This window comes from Octopus bimaculoides, chromosome 13 (assembly GCF_046866305.1).
Source record: "Octopus bimaculoides isolate indiv1 chromosome 13, ASM4686630v1, whole genome shotgun sequence".
Lineage (NCBI taxonomy): Eukaryota > Metazoa > Mollusca > Cephalopoda > Octopoda > Octopodidae > Octopus > Octopus bimaculoides.
In genome coordinates, this window is record NC_142940.1 from 39,663,637 (window position 1) to 39,681,053 (window position 17,417).

The following is a 17,417-nucleotide window of genomic DNA, read 5'->3' on the forward strand; positions in this document are numbered from 1 at the left end:
CGTTTTTAGCCTTATTATTATTATTATTATTATTATTATTATTATTATTATTATTATTATCATTATTATTATTTTTATTATTATTATTATTTTTATTATAAGCTTACGGCCATATCATTTTGAATGCACTGGTTCTCGTCCGATCATGGAAGTTAAGCAATGTTGAGTCTAGTGAGTACTTAGATGGGTGACTGCTTGGGAAATCTAGGTGCTGTAAGCATAAAAAAAAACAAGGGCGGTGAGCTGACAGAATTGTTAGTATGCTGAACGAAATGCTTAGCAGTATTCCACCCATCGGTACATTCAGAGTTCAAATTCCACCAAGGTCAACTTTACCTTTCACCCTTTATGGGTTGATAAATTAAGTTGATGAAATCAACTAGTCCCCTCCCCACAAATTTCAGGCCTTGTGCCTTTAGTAGAAAGGATCATTATTATTAGCCATAATAATAATAATAATAATAATAATAATAATAATAATAATAAATAATGATGATGATGATGATGATAATAATAATAATTATTATTATTATTATCATTATTATTATTATTATTATTATTATTATTAATATTTTCATATACACACAACAGAGTAGACTGTTGGAAAAGAAAAAGTCCTAATATCAGGCTGCAAGTAACTTTAGATGCCAAGAACCCTCCTAAGTATCCTAGCTGTCCCTAAAGCACTGTTTTCTGGAGCTGTACTAAACGGGGGTTTTTGCCTATTTCCTCTATCCATCTGTTCAAATCTTTAGAGATAGTTCCCAATGCACCTATAACTACTGGGATACATTTTACCCGCACTTTGTATGATCTTTATAATTCAATAGCTAGCTAGGTCCTGCTACTTTGCTGTTTTTTTCTATACCTCTCATATTGATTTGTTCATCATTTGGGACTGTAAAGTCAATTATCTGGCATTTTCTATTCTCTTTATCTCTATTATTGTTGTTGCTGTTATTATTATTATTATTATTATTATTATTACTATTATTATTATTATACTTATCATTATTATTATTATTATTATTATTACTATTATTATTATTATTACTATTATTATTATTATTCAGTAGTTTTATTTTTATAATGTGCTTTCACTTCACTACCGAGCGCAGCTCTGTGTGCCTTGGGCATGTGCTGTGGTTTGCTGTGATGCTTTTATGGTTACTGTATTGAAAGTGTTTTGCATAGGATGTGTACAGTGCCCAGTAGTAAAATTTTCTGTATGTTATATATACTTGTTAGTCCTGGTGTTTTTGTTATGTATTTGTCTGAATATTTTTTTATTATACGTAAGGCACCTACTATGATAGGAATTGTTTCTGTTTTTAGATTCCACATTCGAGTTACCTCTATTTCCAGGTCTTTGTATTTTGAAAGTTTTTCCATTTCTTTTAGAGAAACGTTGTCATCTGCTGGTATTGATACATCAATTAGAAAGCATTTTTTTTCTTCATGATCTTTGACAACTATATCTGGTCTATTTGCCTTAATTTCTCTATCTGTGTGTATTGGCATACCCTAGAGTATGGTTGCTTTCTCGTTTCTGTGACCTTTTCTGGCGTGTGTTTATACCATCTTTTTCTGTTGTTATTCCATAGTGTTGGCATAGCTTCCAGTGTATATAGGTCCCAGCTCTGTCGTGTCTGTGAATATATTCCTTCTTAGCCAGGACTGGGCAGCCAGAGATAATATGATTTATTGTTTCTTGTCCATCTCCACATATTCTACAGTAACTTGTTATGGTTCTTTTCATTATGTGTTTTTGGTAATTTCTGGTGGGGAGGCTTTGATCTTGTGCAGCAATTAAAAATCCTTCAGTCTCTGCTTTGAGTCCTGAGCTTCTCAACCATTGCTGGGATTTTTCTCTGTCTATTTCTTTTGCATTTAGTTTAGCCCAGTATTTACCATGTAGGGGCTTTTCTTGCCATCGTTTTATCATGGTCCGTTGCTGTTCTAGTTTTAGTTTGGATTTCATTTGTTTTATAGCTTTTGTTGTTTCTTCTTCTTCTTCTTCTTCGTATTTGTTAGGTAGATTGATTTCTTGTTTGTATTTGTAAGCTTCCTTAAATACTGAAAACAGTTTTTTGTTTTGCTCGTGTTTTGTGGCTATTTGTATTAGTTTTCCTTGCTTCTGGAGTAGGTATTTTTGCAGTCCTATGGTAGTTATTTTATAATAGTTTTCTAGCTGTATAAGACCCCTGCCACCTTCTGTGCGTTGTATATATAGCCTTTCTATGTCAGATTTTGGGTGGTGCATCCTATATCCTGTCATTATTTTTCTTGTTTTCCTGTCTATTTTAGATAGTTCGTTTAGTGTCCAGTTAAGGATGTTGTAGCTGTAGCTTATAACTGGGACAGCTAAAGTGTTGATACCCATTATCTTGTTTTTAGCATTGAGCTCTGTTTTTAGTATTGATCTAACTCGTCTATAGTACTCTTTGTTTATTTTTTCTTTCATTTGTGTATGTTGTATCCTATCTAGTTCATTGACTCCTAAATACTTGTATGGTTGGCTTTCGTCTAGTTCTCTTATTTCATTGGCTTTATCTAGTGTTATATTGCTACTTTTAACTAATTTTCCTCTTTTCAGGGTTGCTTTGGCACATTTTTCTAATCCGAATTTCATATCTATTTCCTTGGTAAAGCCGTGTACTGTCTGTAGTAATGTTTCTAGCTCTCTGTCGTTTTTAGCCTTATTATTATTATTATTATTATTATTATTATTATTATTATTATTATTATTATTATCATTATTATTATTTTTATTATTATTATTATTTTTATTATAAGCTTACGGCCATATCATTTTGAATGCACTGGTTCTCGTCCGATCATGGAAGTTAAGCAATGTTGAGTCTAGTGAGTACTTAGATGGGTGACTGCTTGGGAAATCTAGGTGCTGTAAGCATAAAAAAAAACAAGGGCGGTGAGCTGACAGAATTGTTAGTATGCTGAACGAAATGCTTAGCAGTATTCCACCCATCGGTACATTCAGAGTTCAAATTCCACCAAGGTCAACTTTACCTTTCACCCTTTATGGGTTGATAAATTAAGTTGATGAAATCAACTAGTCCCCTCCCCACAAATTTCAGGCCTTGTGCCTTTAGTAGAAAGGATCATTATTATTAGCCATAATAATAATAATAATAATAATAATAATAATAATAATAATAAATAATGATGATGATGATGATGATAATAATAATAATTATTATTATTATTATCATTATTATTATTATTATTATTATTATTATTAATATTTTCATATACACACAACAGAGTAGACTGTTGGAAAAGAAAAAGTCCTAATATCAGGCTGCAAGTAACTTTAGATGCCAAGAACCCTCCTAAGTATCCTAGCTGTCCCTAAAGCACTGTTTTCTGGAGCTGTACTAAACGGGGGTTTTTGCCTATTTCCTCTATCCATCTGTTCAAATCTTTAGAGATAGTTCCCAATGCACCTATAACTACTGGGATACATTTTACCCGCACTTTGTATGATCTTTATAATTCAATAGCTAGCTAGGTCCTGCTACTTTGCTGTTTTTTTCTATACCTCTCATATTGATTTGTTCATCATTTGGGACTGTAAAGTCAATTATCTGGCATTTTCTATTCTCTTTATCTCTATTATTGTTGTTGCTGTTATTATTATTATTATTATTATTATTATTACTATTATTATTATTATACTTATCATTATTATTATTATTATTATTATTACTATTATTATTATTATTACTATTATTATTATTATTCAGTAGTTTTATTTTTATAATGTGTTTTCACTTCACTACCGAGCGCAGCTCTGTGTGCCTTGGGCATGTGCTGTGGTTTGCTGTGATGCTTTTATGGTTACTGTATTGAAAGTGTTTTGCATAGGATGTGTACAGTGCCCAGTAGTAAAATTTTCTGTATGTTATATATACTTGTTAGTCCTGGTGTTTTTGTTATGTATTTGTCTGAATATTTTTTTATTATACGTAAGGCACCTACTATGATAGGAATTGTTTCTGTTTTTAGATTCCACATTCGAGTTACGTCTATTTCTAGGTCTTTGTATTTTGAAAGTTTCTCCATTTCTTTTATGGAAACGTTGTCATCTGCTGGTATTGATACATCAATTAGAAAGCATTTTTTTTCCTTCATGATCTTTGACAACTATATCTGGTCTATTATTATTATTATTATTATTATTATTATTATTATTATGAATTTTGTTATTCCTTCAATTTAGTTCCCATTTCTTGCCGAATGTCCCCTGAAACCTAGGGCAAAGATACACTGAAGACCATTAAAATAAACACACATGAGTGTTCATGGGAGATAATCATTCTCACAGCAACAATGCTTATCTCCATACGTGTGACATACTTGTTAAAACATTCTTTTGCACTTTTTGCAGGAATGGTAAGCCAGAAATCATTCTCAAATAATTTTCAGTTCTGTTTTTTGCTCCTGCAATCACTGGTATTTTAACTGCCTTGAGATGTCACATCATTTTCAATTTCAATGAGCAAATCTTTATATTTTCTAAGCTTGTCCAGTTCTTTTGGCTCAGTATTATGATCACAAGGAATATTTATGTCAATCACTAAACAGACTTAACAAGAATATCCAGTTAATTAGCTTTGATGGTTCTGTCTGTATGTACAGAAAAATCACAGAGAATCATTACATTTTCACCCTCAGTTACAACTTTATAATTATTATTATCATTGTAGCAGTGAACTGGTAGAATCATTAGCACACAGGGCAAAATGTTTAAACTTAACATTAAGGGCAACTTTTGCCTTACGTCCTTACAGAGTCAATAATCTAATTACCAGTCAAGAACTGCAGTCGATGTAATTGACATCCCCCTCTCCTCAAAAACTTGCTGGCCTTATGCCTAAATTTGAAACTATTATTATTATTATTGAGTGAGAGAGCAGTACATGCCATCAAAGTGACACTGGGCTGCAAATATACGAAGTCCAATATACCCATCATGACTACCCCGTCTGATAAGGGTACACCAGGCACATGCATCACAACCATGTGTGCACAACATGGTGATCTCATATCAAGATAAAGAGTGCATGATCTTGCAGGTGGGGGGCCCATATTCTTCTTCTTCTTCTTCTTCTATTATTATTATTATTATTATTGTCGTCGTCATCGTCATCATCATCATCATTATTATTATTATTAGTAGCAGTAATATTGAGAAGGAATTTCCTTCCAATGAGCAATATTCTCTAGGTCAATCTCCACCAATTGTCAAAAGGAAGTGATATACGTGTCTTTGTTTATTTGTTCATTTTATTTCATTTCATTTATTCATTTATTTATTTATTATTGTTATAATAATAATAATAATAATAATAATAATTATTATTATTATTATTATTATTACTTTTTATGTTTGACTTTTGTTTTGCATTTGTACAAGTTGGATCCAAGTCTCACCCAGAGACCTCAAGAGACAACAAGTTAGAAGTTCATGTAGGTGTTATGCCTAGGGTACCATATATTTGGATTTGTACAGTTTTGTTCAAGTGAATGTTTAAGAAACCATAAGAAAATTATGTTTGCTTTAAAATTTGAGATCACATAGACAGTATTTTACGTAGGATATGGGCAGTTCCCATGAGCACTATCTTTTGGACTTCAGCCATTTTGGGGTTTCCTGGTATCTGAGCTAGGTAGTAATCAGCCCGTTTCGCTGTCATTCCCAGGGCACCTATGACAATAGGTATTGTTTTCGTCTTCAGATTCCACATTTTGCTAATTTCTATTTCAAGATCTTTATATTTGCTCAGTTTTTGGTAGGTCTTGACAGATACGTTTATATCAATTGGGACAGTCATATCAATGAGGAGGCATGATTTTTGTCTGAAGTCTTTCAGTATGATGTCTGGCCTATTTGCGTCTATCTTTTGCGTCTATCTTTTTATTATTACTATTATTATTATTATTATTATTATTATTGTTATTATTATTGCTGGCTGATCTTAACTATCCACTTCTGGTTTGCTAGCACTCATATGGAATTGTAAACTTTACCGTTCTTAGTAATTGCAACTGGCAGGAAATAGGAACATCAATCAAAATAAAAGGTATCAAGGTCTCTCTCTCTCTCTCTCTCTCTCTCTCTCTCTCTCTCTCTCTCTCTCTTTCTGTTTCTTTCTCCTTCACTCTTTCTTCCTCCTTTTCTTCTCTCTTCCTTTCTCTCTCTCTTTCTCCTTTTCACACCTCTTTCTCATCCCTTTTGCTCTTTCTCTTTCCCTCTTCCTCCTTATTACCTCATCTCTCTTTCTCCCTCCCTCCCTCTCCCTCTCTATCCCTCTTTGTCTCTCTTTCTCCCACCCACCCATCTCTCCTCTCTCTTTTGCTCTCATTCCTCCTTTCTCTCTCCCTCTCTCATTACTCTTCCCTTTCTCATTCCTCTTCCCCTCTCTCTTTTTCTCTCTTCCTCGCTTTTTTCTTCCTCCACCCACTGTTTCCCTGCCTCTCTCTCTCACGCTTCTCTTTCTTCCTTCCCTACCTACTATTCCTCTCTTTATCTCTCTTTCTCCCTCACACACCCTGTCTCCCACCCCATTCTACCTCCTTTCCCACCCACTCTCCTCCCCACTATATATCACCCTACTCCTTATCTGACCCCACTCTCTCTCTCTCTTTCTCCCTCTCTCCCTCTCTCTTCTTCTCTTATGAGACATCCTAACCCTGGAAATACCCTCTCTTTTCTCAGTTTCCTTCAGATTAATTCAAAAATAAAAAAAAATATCAGCAAACAAAAATCGTAACAAAACAAAACAAAACAAAACAGAAAGTAAAAATATATGAATTAATAAATAAATAAAAGTGTAAAAAAAAATACTCAAATAAAAATAAATAAATACTGTAAAAAAATAATTGGAGATAAAATTTATATTAAGAAAAAACAAAGAAAATAAAAATGACAAGAAACAAAGAATGAACAATAAAAGTTAAGCTTCGAAAATTTGTAAGGAAGGCTGAAAGTGTAATAAAAATGATGAGGAGGTACCTCGAGGTATTTTACCAAACAGTAATCTATAAAACTATCTAAATCCTTCTACAGCCATTATTGAGTGATGAGCAAATACGGAATCATATGATTCACGGATTCATTCCAGAGGAAAAACTCGGAGAATTTCGTTGAAGAATAAACACGAAGAGATTAAGAGATGTTGGAGTCGGATAGAGAATTAGCTGAGTCATGATGTGATATCTGGAATTCCTTGTAAATCTAGCGCCGAGGAAATAAAAATGAAAATAAAAAATGAAATAGAAATAAAATATAAAATTTTAAAAATTAAGTGTTTAGTATTATTTCAAATGATTATTTTGTTAAATATGCATTTATAGATATGCAAATACAGAGATATGAGCATCTCTGTGTGTGTGTGTGTGTGTGTGTGTGTGTGTGTGTGTGTGTGTGTGTGTGTGTGTGTGTGTGTGTGTGTGTGTGTGTGATATATATATATATATATGTTTAAATATATTTTTTTTGCCAAAAATTTGGCAAAAGAATATAGTATCTGTTAACAATCTTAGCAAAAACTCACATTGAAATATACATAGATCAATTTCATTATTATTGTTATTATTATTATTGTTGTAATAAAGTATTTTCAACGGATCAGTTTTGAGCTCTATTTAAAGTTGATATATATATACACACACATATATATATACATATACATCATCATCATTTAATGTCCATTGTACATATATATATGTATATATGTATATATTATATGTAAATATGCTTATATACATAGCTATATATATATATATATATATATATATATATATATATATATATATATATTTATTTACATGTATATATACACACACACGTATATCTGTATGTATGTGTGTGTGTGTGTGTGTGTTTGTGTGTCTGTGTTTGTCCCCACCACCATCACTTGACAACTGATGTTGGTGTGTTTACGTCCCCATAACTTAACAGTTCGGCAAAAGAGACCGACAGTATAAGTACTAGGCTTACAAGGAATAAGTCCTAGGATCGATTTGTTCAACTAAAGGTAGTGCTTCAGTATGGCCACAGTCAAATTACTGAAACAAATAAAAGAATAAAGGAATACGTATATATATATATATATATATATGTTGGGATTCTTTCAGTTTCCTCAATCAAATCTATTCACCAGGTTTTGTTCTGTGAGAGGCTCAAGTAGAAGACAAATTGTCAAAGGTGCCATGCATTGGGACTGAACCTGAAACCACATGATTAGGAAAAGCAAATATCTCAACTGCACAACTACGTCTCAAAATTATGCCAACCTTCCGTTATAATTGCATTCCATCTAAGATTGCTATATAGAAATATTGAACTGATTCTAGTACCCTCTACTTAGCTAACACTTTATTTTACTAACCCTAGAAGGATGAAAGGTAAATTTGTATTCAACAAGATTTGAACTTAGATCATAAACTTAGATCTGCAATTAAATAAAGCAACCATTTTAATTAATACTCTACCAATTCACTTAACCGATTGTCTAATTTTGATAGCAGCTGATACAAAATAATTGTCAAATGAATTTCTTTAGTATAAAATAATCGAGTTCTTGAGCATTACAAATGTTAGATTTCCAAACTTTGAAACTTAGAATTTGGCTCTTAGTTACAGGTCCTAAGTGCTCCAGTGAAGTCAACAGAAAACTATTGGTATTAACGAGTGTAAATAACGATGGTTATTTACACAAGTAATTATTTACACTGCACTCATAGATAAGTCGCACTCATAATTTAGTGTTAAATTTTGGTGCAAATTATTTTCCTTTCCAATTTTTAGCTTGGCCCCATGATTCAGTTAAAATTTAGTATAAAATGGTACGATTTATGTTTTATACATGATTAAGTATGGGTGTTTCAGTCCGTGTTGTTGACCCAAGGTAGGACAGCCAAATGTTAAAACCATGCATTAAAAATCTATCAGAGTAACAAGTTCATTTAGGCCAAAAGTTCCATACGATTGTCATAAAATTTTTACACCATTTTGTCAAATATTTAGTCATTATTTTTTATACATTTTTAATATCTATTTTTTGAAAAGCAGCATTTCTTCCAGCCTTGCATTCTGAGTTCGAATCCTACCAAGGTCAACTTTGCTTTTTTTTTTAATCCTTTTGTGGTCGATGAAATACATCCCAGTCTGGGGTTGATGCAATTGACTTCCCCCATCCCTTAAAAAACTACTGGCACAGTGCCAAAACTTTAAACCATTATTTTTTTAGAAAGAGTTGTGTGAATACTAAGGATCTAAGAAGACCACCATGAAGTGGAACAACGATGATTGGTGAAAAACAACTTTGTAGCTTTGGAATTTATCAATGGACCAAGAATGGAATGGGAAGTATGGAGAGGAATGTTAAGTTGTGCCATCAGTAAGTGAATGGATATTATGATGGATTGCAAGGTGTTGTTGAAAAGGAAGGAATCGGTGTTACTTTAGCCTTTGTTTGGCTTCTCTTTAGATGAAGAATTTAAATCATCATTAGTTCATTACAAAGCACAAAAAGAATCACGTTGCTTGTCATTGCTTTCTACTTGTAACTGATATCAGAAATGATGTATTCCTGGCCATTCTGTCGCATAAAATAACTTCCTATACAGTACAAACTATTCTGTACATAAAAACACATTTTGTTAGTGTGTTTAAACAAGACCATAACTGAAGTATTCTGACAGTATCATTCTATAGACCTCTCCTGTTTTATTACTGTACAGATAAATTAAAACAAATGACTCAACTGTGTCATTATGCCAAGAAATAATCGTTGTTGTTATTATTATTATTATTATAATGATCATCATCATTGTCATCATCATCGTCGTGGTGGTGGTGGTCGTCGTCGTCGTCATCGTCATCATCATCATCATCTCCTGTCAGCTTATTCATCAAGTTTTTGTCATCCGAATATTGTTAGCAAAAGTGAAAGTGAAACTTACAGAACGTGCTTGTGTGTGTATATGTATATATATATATATAGACATTAATACTTCTGTCAATTTATGTTGCACATGTATTTATTCACAGGTTTAAGTTAAATTTATCTCTGAATAACTCCAACCCTCCCAACCCCAAACCTCACCTCACCCCCACCCCACACCACACCACATACAAGCACAAACACACACATGTATTTATGTATGTATGCATATATATTTATATCTGCGTATATAATATATATATATATATATATATATATATATATATATATATATATATGTATATATATATATATATATATATATATATATGAGCATACAAAATGTAAATTAATGAAAATAAATGAATAACAGCTAAAAGAAACAGCCAAAAAAAAAAAAATGTTTTTCAAATGCTTCCAGTTTAAAAAGAAAAACACCATCATTTCCATTTCCACACCACCATGGAAAAAAAAATAATAAAAAAAAAAGAAAAAGAAAAAGAAAGAAACTGAAATTGCGCAGATAGATAGAAAAGTTGAAGAGCTAAGCTAAAGCATTAGATATTATTGCCATCATCTTTTATTTGTTGCTAAGCTACAGTACAGAAATTAAGATAATATTTTTAATTTCACTCCTTAACACTTATTTTTTTCCCTCAGATTATTTTAATTATATTTTTTAATATTTTTTTTACTAACTTCCCTTCACTTGTTTTTCTTTTTTTTTTTTGAAGAAAATGCATTATATGCATCATTTATAGATGTTGTTGATGTTGTTATTGTTTTCTCAATTCAATTGATAATAATAAGCTTTTTTTTGTTGTTGTTGATCGTGTTGTTGTTATCAAAATGTTTTCTTATTTAACAAGCTATTGCACTCCATAGATCCCTTGTCGGTCTGTGAGAATTCTGCTAAAATGCAATCGTCATTCTCAGACACCGACAACTGATTGTATCAAGATAAAGATGTGTTAACATAGTTTTATTCCTAGTTTTGTGTACTTAAATGAGATTGGAATCTACCGATTCCTAACATCTTCTACAATTAAATAGATTTCGGAAGGAGCCATTTCTATAATTTGTATTCTTTGAATTGTTAAATTTCATGTTTTTGGTTTTGTTGTTTGCTTTTGCTGTTGTTGTTTAACCTCAAGTCAACCCTAATCGAGCAAAGCTATGAACAAAGGCATTCCAACCAGGACCATCCTATCTTTTAAGGCTATGCTTGACTGCATATCTAACGTGTCATTTCTGTTTCTAGTCAAGGAGGATGTTCAGTGCCCTTGACTTTTGTAAGCCTTTCTTAGTCATTGAGATGGAAGCAATTAACCTTTTAACATTTAAACCTGCCACATCTGGTCAAAATATTCAACCTGTTTCATGTTCAAACTGGCCAGATCTGGCCTTTCACACCTACCCTACTATGTCATTCTAAAAATATACAGTCACATCATCGAAATCCCCTCTGTTCATATCTTTATGAACAGAGGGGATTTCCAGAAGGCCAAGATCCTGGGTAGAAAGGACTAGGTGTAGTTATTAACATGAGGCCTAGGTAAAGGTTGGACGTGTGGTAAGAAGTTTACTTCCCAACCACATGTTTCCATGTTCAGTCGTACTGCATGGCACCTTAGGCAAGTGTCTTATTCTATAGCCTCAGGTCAACCAAAGCCTTGTGAGTGGATTTGGCAGATGGAAACTGAAAGAAGCTTGTTGTATATATATATATATATGTACCAATATAATAAGTACCAGGCTTACAAAGAATAAGTCCTGGGGTTAATTTCTTAGACTAAAAACCCTTTAAGGTGGTGCTCCAGCATGGCCACAGTCAAATGACTGAAACAAGTAAAAGAATAAAAGTAAGAATAGGTGATGAGAGAAGAATAAAGAAAAGGGTGGCATAAGGATGACTGTTTAAGATATCATGATGTAATTTGAGGGACATTTGGCTGTTATTAACAGGTTCAGCAATAAATAAAGTCTCCTCCATTGCTTTGCAAATGCTGTTTATAAATAGCAGCAGTCCATTACAAAAGAATAATGCCAATCCATTATAAAAAAACACTGATACTATTCTTTTATAATGGATTGGAAGAATCAGTAGAATATCTGTTAAATAGGTTCACAGTATTTAGTTATGTCCCTTTATGTTGTGAGTTCAAATCTCATCAGGGTTTACTTTGCTTTTCATTTTTTTTTTTTTTTTTTTTCAGGGTCAATTAAATAAAGCACTGATACTCAGATAGATTCTCTATCTGCTACAGCAGATAGAGAATTCAGTTGTTTGACCAATTCCTGAAATTATCGGGCAAATGATTGGGTATTCCATAGAACAGGCACATGTACCCTTAACATGCTAAATGCAATTTTTCGGTCTGAAAGAGTGTAACACAATGTATTGAAGGCTGGGTTTTTGAATTACAGAAGCAGTCCCAGATAGAAAGAAACAAACAGAGAGACACAGGGAGTGAAGGAGAAAGAGGGAAATGTGAGAATAGATATATTAGTACTTCCTTTTTCAACCTGGAAAGGATGAGAGGCACAGTTCACCTTTTTATTTATATATATATCTTTCTTGAGACAAAGGACTCCCAATGCTGGTGCCCCAATTTTCATGGTATATAAAAGACTGAGATCACAACAAAACCCCTGAATGAGATGCCAGTCTGTTTCAGGGTCCAAAGCCAACAAATTTTAAGGAGCAGGAGACAAACCCTTCTGCATTAGCAACATACTGTAGCAGGTCCTGTTTGTTGTTTACTAAATATTCTGTCATGTTTATTGTTTCACTGTTGATGCACTCCCATATGCTAACCAGCCCACGTCCACCTTTACACCTCTTCATGTAGAACCTGTGTTCATTCGCCTTGGGGTGGAGGGCACCATGCATTGTCATTGTCTTTCAAGTAGTGCAATCAAGTTGGATAATCTCTGTTTGAGTTCAGTTCAGGATGGCAATCACAAGGTTCCTTGAGTTGAGTTTTGATTTCAAGAGAAGTTTGAGGCACTTTAAATATGCAGTGATGACCTTGTCTTTCACTTCTCTGTGCAAAATATTGTCCATCTCCAGGATCCCAAGGTACTTGGACCCATCATCATGCAGGTGTTCCATTATCTCTTCATTTGGCAATTTTATTCCCCAACAATCTGCTCTTTTCCCCCCATTTCAAAGTGAGCACCACATGCTTTGAGATACTGAATTCCATCCCTATATCCTTGCTGCACATTTGCAGTCTCAACCAGCCTCTTCATTTCAGGCTCTGTTTTTGTGAACAGTTTTAAATAATCCATGAAGAGACGGTGGTTGAGACGAAGTCCATTCTTTCTCAGCTCATAGTGTGCATTGACTCTGCATTGGACTACAGAAAGTGGGATCAAGGCTGTATCAAATAACAAAGGTGAACAAGAATCTCCCTGAAAAATTAAGGGATGAGTGCAATTTAATAAGTCAAAGACTTGTGTCCCCATCAAAACCTATGCATTTCTCTCCTTCCTGAAGTTACTTCAGATATACTTAAAAATTCTTCACTTTTGGACGTTCTTTTCTTTTTTTCCTTTCATTTTTTTTACTTGTTTCAGTCATTTGAATGTGGTCATGCTGGAGCACTAACTTAATCCCAGGACTTATTTCTTAAGTCTAGGACTTATTTCTATCAATCGCTTTTGCTAAAATGCTAAGTTACAGGGATGTAAAAACACCAACACCATTTGTCAAGTGGAACAAACACAAACACAAATGCAAAGACACAGATACATACATACATACATACATACATACATACATGCATGCATGCATGCATACATACATGCATACATACATGCATTTATGTGTGTGTGTGTGTGTGTGTGTGTGTGTGTGTGTGTGTGTGTGTGTGTGTAAACAAATATATATATATGATGGGCTTCATTCAGTTTCCATCTACCACATCCACTCACAAGGCTTTGGTTGACCCAAGGCTACAGTAGAAGATACTTGCCCAGTGTGTTACACAGTGGGAATGAACCCAAAACCATGTGGTTGGGAAGCAAGCTTCTTACCACACAGCCACACCTGCGCCTAACACTATCTGAATAACTTCTTTTTTTTCCCCCCCTTTGTGCTTAAGGTAGATCCTTCCATTAGGCGCCTTATGGAGGAAGAATAAACTAGCTGTTTGAGTAAATGCAGTTGTTGTTTTGATTAACAATTTATGACTAATCATGGGAGATTTAGTGCCAAACAACAACATCAACATCAGCAATATTTTAACAATGAAACACTGAAACGATTTTAGTTTGATTTGAACATAGGACCTAGATGAACGAAAGCAAGTACTTATAAGGACTTTAGGTCCAAATAAAGTAGGAATATTCCCATGAAGAAACATACCCACTTGAGTAAATTATATTTCTGTAGAAGAAAACAAACACTGACATTAACTGAAGCAAGAATGCTGAAGTAACAACAAAGATATTTTTTTCTATTGAGACAAGATAAATAGACAATTAAATCAATAAAGGAGTTCAATAAATAGATAAATATATAAATAGATTTTATTAAATTGTTTGCTGATTTGGGATTACTTATTGATCTTAACGTTTGTTTTTCTTAAAATAAAGTCAATCAGTTGAAACATTATTATTAAACCTTATCAAAACAAAATGGCCACCGGCAGTAGATATTTTATAAACTCTTACAGTTCTTTCTCTCTCTTGCTCTCTCTCTCTCTTGCTCTCACTCCCACTCTTTCTCTATTGCATTGCATTCCACTCTATTGATGTATATACATACAAACATACATATATATATATATATATATATATATATATATATATATATATATATATATATTTATACATACATGCATATGCATATATATATATGTGAATGTATATATATACATATATATATATATATATATATATATATATATATGTATGTATATATACATAAATATACATACATATATATATATATTTATATATATATATACGTATGTATATATGTGTATATATATATATATACACACACACATATATATATATATATACACAAATATATATATATATATATATATATATATTTTTTTTTTTTTTTTTGAATGCTTGCTGTCTCTGTGTATATAAAAACAGTACAGTTTCTTGTGTTTTGGACTGAAATTGAAATGGATAACAGGTTGGCAAAAAAATAGCGAAAGTAAACTAAATTAAATAAGCAAATAAGCAATAATAATGATAATAATAATAATAATAATAATAATAATCAGAATCAGAATCATAATAATAATGGTAACAACAGCAACAACAACAGCAATAATAGGTTGGTAAAATAAGAAAGATTAAGAAAATACTTGAACGATTTGAAGAATGTTTTCAATGTCTACTTTGGTGTTTTGTTTCAATCAAATAATAAATTATCTACGTTAATGTGAAAATGAAGAATTAGGAGTGGACTCAAGGAGTCTGGGGAGAAAGGGTAAAAGAACTGGTAAGTTGCATTCTGGACTTTAGTTATATATCTTTGGAGCTCAAGTTCAAATTCTGACAAAGTCAGTTTCTTTTGGACTTCATAAAATAAGTACCAGTAAGTGAAGGATGCAAACTGAAAAACTGGTGCTTTTTTTAATGAAGCCCTTTGTAGTATTTGTTCAGTATTGTGTTAGAGACACTCTCACCATCACTAATGTTATGGACCAGAAGCTGTCCTTTCAGAAATCTGCAATCACTGATGACATTGGTTTTAAATTTTGGTATAAAGCTAGTACTTTTCACGAAGAGGTGAGTCGATTACATCAACCCCAGTGATCAACTGGTACTTATTTTATTGACCTTGAAAAGATGAAAGGCAAAGTCAACCTTGGTAGAATTTGAACTCAGAATGTAAAGATGGATGAAATGCTGCTAAGCATTTTGACCAGCATACTAACAATTCTGCCAGCTCACTGCCTTAAATATTAGTTTCAAATTTTTGCACAAGGTCAGAAATTGTAGGGAAGGAGGTAAGTCAATTAGATTAACCCTAGTGCATAACTGGTACTTATTTCATTAACTCCTAAAGGATGAAAGGCAAAGTTGACCTTGGCGGGATTTTTAATCACAAAACATAAAGACAGACGAAATGCCACTAAGCATTTTGCCTGGTGTGTAAACAATTCTGCCAGTTTGTTGCCTTTAAAAAGTAAAGTTCCTTCCTGAGCCACAGGGCTGGTATTCTAGTTTCCATGGCGTATATATTCCCCATCTGGACAGGACACTGGTCTGCTGCAGGATTGCTCATTTTTGCCATCTGAGTGGACTGGAGTAACATATGAAGTGTTTTGTTCAAGGACACAACGCTTCACCTGATCCAAGAATCGAAATCACAATCTTATAATCATGAGTCCCAACACCCTAACCACTAAATCAAGTGCCTCCACGATTTTGAAACAATATTGAAATCAATATTAAAAGCAGCTGTAAGGCAAAGAACTGGCAGAATCATTAGCACACTGGGCACAATACTTAGTGACATTTCGGTTGTCTTTATGTTCTGAATTCAAGTTCTGCCAAGGTCATCTTTGCCTTTTATTGAAAGTACCAGCTGAATACTGGGGCCAATGTAATTGACTTACCCGGAAACCTTTCAATACATGTAAAAAAGCACCATTTGAGCATGGCCGTTGCCAGTACCACCTGACTGGCCCTCGTGCCGGTGGCACATAAAAGAACTCACTACACTCTCAGAGTGGTTGGCATTAGGAAGGGCATCCAGCTGTAGAAACTCTGCCAAATCAGATTGGAGTCTGGTGTAGCCATCTGGTTCACTAGTCCTCAGTCAAATCGTCCAACCCATGCTAGCATGGAAAGTGGATGTTAAACGATGATGATGGTGATGATGATATATACAATGTAAGATATATATATATATATATATATATATATATATATATATATATATATATATGAAGGCACCACATGAGCACTTACATGGCTAAAAAAAAAAGTAAAAAAAGGTGGGGGGAAATTTTAGTTGTAGAAAGCTGGCAATCTTTGGCTGATGAGAAATAGGCACATATTTGGTGCTAATTTCAAAACCAGTTTCAAGTTGACCTAGCAGAAGTAAGACGTTTTTAATGCTCACTGAAATTTTTTACTAACATGACTGTATTAGATTTGTGACTATTCTGTGGTACAAAAGTATTTTTGACTTCTATTTTTTAGCGATGTCGGTGCTCTTGTGGTACCTATCTTATTTTGTATGTATATATTTTGTATATATATAAGAGAGAGACAGAAATGTATAGATAGATAGAGAGAGAAAGAGAGAGACGAATATAAATACACATTTCTCTGTGTCTCATTGTCTACCTGTCTGTGTATTAACACACACACATGCACACACACGCACATGCACACACACACACACACACACACACACACACACACACACACACACACACACACACACACACATATATGTAA

General features: G+C 33.2%; 2 pseudogenes; both read left to right on the forward strand.

Annotated features, from left to right (window-relative positions):
• The first annotated feature begins 101 nt into the window (after positions 1-101).
• LOC128249336 (5S ribosomal RNA) lies at positions 102-220 on the forward strand (annotated as a pseudogene).
• Positions 221-2,795: 2,575 nt separating this feature from the next.
• On the forward strand, positions 2,796-2,914 carry LOC149132887 (5S ribosomal RNA; annotated as a pseudogene).
• The last annotated feature ends 14,503 nt before the right edge of the window (positions 2,915-17,417 follow it).